Raw genomic sequence first — 4804 nt, forward strand, 5'->3', positions numbered from 1 at the left:
AAAAAAAAAAAAAAAAAAAAAAAAGAACAATTGCCGAACTGAACACAAGGTATACCAAAAATTTGAGAAACCTTTGCAACCTATTCATTCTCCATTAACCATTCATTCACATATTCATTTCTTCATCAATCATTTTGAGCCTCGTCTAACGTTTGGCTTTCATTTCTTCAACCCACATTCACTTAACCCTGGGATGGCAAGGTGTGTAATTTGTATGCAAGTTCACAAAAAAAAAAAAAAAAAAAAAACAAAAAAAAAACAAAATATAAAAAAATAATTCTAAATGCAAGTGTTCCAATGTGTTCGATATGAACACGTCTCAAATTGCGTCTCTCATCGAGTGCTTGGTACCGTTCCTGAGAAACATGAATGCTAAGTGAGTGATGGACCGCAGATCTGAGATTGCCTACATTGATTTAAAAGAATAAAAAAAAAAGAAAAGAAATTCAAAACCAAAAAATATATGAAAATTAAACTTGCAATGTCCAATACATAATTGCATATCTTGGGGGGCTTCTCTCGGGTCATAAGCCTTTCACCCCTTTCTTCCTTAAACCATGTACGTAACCACATTACTACCCTTGAAAGACCTCTTTGAGGTGTACACACACCTGTGCAAAGTTTAGTTAGAGCTACGTTCGGCCTGATTCCTAACGGATACGTAAGCAACCTCACATTGAGGTGAGGCCTCATTCATATGCACGATCGTGTCAAAGAATATCCAATGCTTAATCCTATGACCCCATCCATCAAGAGCAACACTTGGGGGTTTAATCCCACATCATTTAGCCTACCTAGCCTAAAGAGTCGCCATTTTACTCTTCTCACTGAAATTTCCATCACCATAGCCTTCGCAGCCAGCCTTAGTATCACATTCACATACTTCACTCACACATCCATATCCATATCCATACGATCTTTCCCTTTAAGAACCTTTTTTCATGAAATCTTGTTTCAACACTATGCATGCTTCATCATCTTTCAAGACAACATTCATTAGAAGAAACATTGTATACTTGCTTAGCTTCCTGACCTGAGCAAAATTCATTGTTTCATGCATCACATATCGTGCTTATTAGCTCCTTGACCTAAGAAACATTCATTATGTAATACTCAATAATCACTTCATCTATATACGTGATTAGCTTCCAGACCTAAGTGACGTTCAAGATCGTTTCTTTACATCATATATGATGCTTAGCTCCATGACCTAAGTTCAATTCATTCATCTATCGTGTCACATGATGTAATTGTCCTTAGCCTCCTGGCCTAAGAACATGCATCATGCATATATTATTTTCAAGACAAGCAATTCAATCCATACGATTCATTTCGTCTTGCTCAAGGAGGAAGTTCAGAGCTTCTTCCCTTTTCATTATTTTCTTTAGGGGAAGTTAAAAAACTTTTTCAAAATTTTTATTGAGGGAAGTTCAAAAACAAAACTTCATTTTTCACGGTATTCTTTTTCGGGAGAAAGTCAGTACCTTCCACTCGTCTCATGACAAAAATGACGGAAAATTTTTGCTTTTGCATTTTTGGTTGCTTGTGTTTGCACACACACACCATGTACACACACAACACACACAACCAGAAGTTATATACATGTCATGTCAAGTCAAGCTTGGTAAAGTTAGTTGGTTAAGTAAATCATAGTCTATACGAGTCCCTTGGCAAATTTTATTTTGCAGGTCTTAATTATAGCCCACGTCCGAGGAAAAAGGGACCATTTACAGCCCACGTCCGGGGACAAGCGGACCATCTACAGCCCACGTTCAGGGACAAGTGAACCATTTACAGCCCACGTCTGGGGACAAGCGAACCATTTACAGCCCACGTTCGGGTACAAGCGGACCATCTACAGGCCACGTTCGGGGACAAGCGGACCATCTACACCCCACGTCCGGGGACAAGCGGACCATCTACATCCCACGTCCGGGGACAAGCGGACCAACTATGGCCCACGTTCGTGGACAAGCGAACCAACTACAACCCACGTTCGGGGACAATCGAACCAACATCATTTCACGACGCAAGGTTCTCGATACATAGAGACTTGCAATCAAATTCATTTATCGACTTTCCTCAAGCATGGAAAGTATTATCCAGTGGATTTCTTCAAGCATAAAAAGTTGTCAAAATCATCTGTCGACTTTCCTCAAGCACGGAAAGTATTATCCGGTTGATTTCTTCAAGTATAGAAAACCGCCTAATTCATATGTCGACTTTCCTCAAGCATGAAAAGTATCATCTGGTAGATTTCTTCAAGCATAGAAAGCTACCTAACTCGTTAGTCGGCTTTGCTCAGGCATGGAAAGAATTTTAACAAACGTCATCCGGTAGATTCCTTCAATCATAGGAAACTACCAAACTCATTTGTCACCGACACATTGGTGTCAGATAAGCGTTCCATCCCTTTACTCTTTTATTTGTAGAACTAACATTTTTCTGCAGGTATCGGCATATACAGAGTGATTTAGGATAGAAGAACGTCTTAAATCATACTCCGTCCCTATCGACTACTTTGACTATCTTTTTTGAAACGTTTCTACAAACTCAGTCAAAGTGGGGTCTTCTATAGACACCTAAAAATGTCCACCTGATGATGATGAACAACCTTTCACCGCTATTATTGGTCGGGTTAAATATTTAATCTTGGAGTGATTAAAAAAACATTTCCATTTCATAAACCAACCAAAATACTGTCCCATTTCCCCAAACCATAACTTATTTTCCTCTTTTCGTGCCATTAAAAACCCAAAATAATTCATTTTGCGTCCTTTTCATAAAAACGTTTAGTCCAGTTTATTTTGGTCCATTATATGGGTTCAATGATTGAATAGTTGGACGAGGCTTTAAAAGAGCTTTCCAACGATATATTATAAGCCCAAATCCGAGTTATAACGAATAAGTTATGGCCAAAATATTAAATTGAGCCCAAACCGAACCTAAGCTCACCTTACCTACGACCCAATGATCATGTGGAGGGTCCAAATTATTTAATCCCATTCCTAAACCAATAAGGATTAATTGGAAGCTTCTATAAGTTTCTAAAACATCTTAATTATCCTTTTTAAAAATAAGAATAAAGAGTTTGAAATTGAATAAAACCTTTTCTTTTTGAAAGTCCTACTTCTATCCGAATTGAAAGACGTTCCAAGATAGACATATATTATTTTTGTTCCTTATATTTTTTATACAAATTTTATATGGTTGGATATACCTTGAAATTATCTTTCCAATGATATATTATAATATCAATTCCGAGCTATAACGAAAAAGATATGAATTAAATATCAAACTCTATCCAAAACTGACACCGTCTCACTATTTCGGCCATATCTTATATTATACAAAATATTTTAATCTGTTTTTAATTGAGTTAAAAACAAGATTTCAATAGCTTTCCAATGACATATTATTTATCTTATTCCAATTTCTGGATCTAAAGATATGATAAAAACAAAAACTGCAAAAACTACTGTCTATCGCAAGAGTTTTATCCGATTCGAATTCTTATCTTTTCTTGGTTCTTCGACCATTCTTTTTTCTCTATAAATAGTGGTCATATCTCCCCTTTTTCAATCATCAAAAATCTTGATCATCAAATCATTCTCTTCTCCTTCTTTAGCCTAAACACTAGCCATCCTATTCTCTCAAAATACTTCCCTTAAGCACTCCAAGGAGTTCATACTTAACCCGAGGTTCCGTCCTTAAACCAAGGCGTGAAAGGTACACATAAGTGAGGGTTCGGAGCAAATCAAATCTAATTTTTATTTAATTTAATTTAATTTAATATGATTTATATTTTTTTTTATTGAAGTTACTAACAATTTGTTCATGATGTAGCAATTTAAAGGAACGCGCGGAATGTGAGTAATTAATTTAATTACTTATTTTTAATATTGCTAATATCATGATTAGGTTTATTATAATTTTATTTGAAACCTACTGGTTAGGAAACTATGTGAACCAAAGGCCTTTCTTCATTCTATAGGGCTCTAGATAGCTTTCTAATGCGTTTTCTGTAATCTAATCCCTTTGATGGACCTTGTTGCATAGCTTAGAGTAACTATGCACCTTAACTATGATAGCGAGATTATTACTGATAAAACTTTGCAGTTCATTCAGAAAAGACGGATCGTTGTCAATCTCAAAAATTTGATTTTCAATATCGAAGTATAGGGAATAACCGTCCCCTTTACTATCTATAAGTAAAAAAAGAGTATCAGAGATGAAATTCCGAATGTCCACAACACGAACTAAATGATCAATATTACTATAACTAGAACTGGCAGGCCCCTGTCGGGGAACGCCCGTACATGAACGCTTGCTCTCCTCACACTTCAAATTCTTTCTATTCTTTTTCTTTCTGCGCCAGAATATACATATACATAGAATAGCTATCATAATAAGGATTATTATCATAATATAAAAAGAAAAATGGTCATTCAATAGGGGCAGGTGAAAGTAAAAGACGGAAAGAGAGGGATTCGAACCCTCGGTAAACAAAAGCCTACATAGCAGTTCCAATGCTACGCCTTGAACCGCTCGGCCATCTCTCCTACACAAAGATTATGATTCATAAACCGAAGAAATAGCGAGCCATTACTATGTTGATATTTCTATTACTAACGATATTGTTTGTATAAAATAGGTACGACTAGGATTAACGCACCAATACTATACTATTTGACTATAAACAAACTAATAATAGAACTTTTAACGTATATATACCATTCTTTCATAAAAGGAACATGAAACGAATCCCTTAAAAGAAGCGTCGTAAATGGTTTTGGTAACAAGT

At 35.9% G+C, this 4804-nt stretch overlaps 1 non-coding gene across 1 annotated transcript; it reads right to left on the reverse strand.

Annotated features, from left to right (window-relative positions):
* Positions 1-4475: 4475 nt before the first annotated feature.
* On the reverse strand, positions 4476-4562 carry TRNAS-GGA (transfer RNA serine (anticodon GGA)). Its single transcript has one exon. It is a non-coding gene; the product is annotated as a tRNA-Ser (tRNA).
* Positions 4563-4804: the final 242 nt, after the last annotated feature.

Source organism: Chenopodium album, chromosome 5 (genome assembly GCF_948465745.1).
Source record: "Chenopodium album chromosome 5, dcCheAlbu1.1, whole genome shotgun sequence".
Lineage (NCBI taxonomy): Eukaryota > Viridiplantae > Streptophyta > Magnoliopsida > Caryophyllales > Amaranthaceae > Chenopodium > Chenopodium album.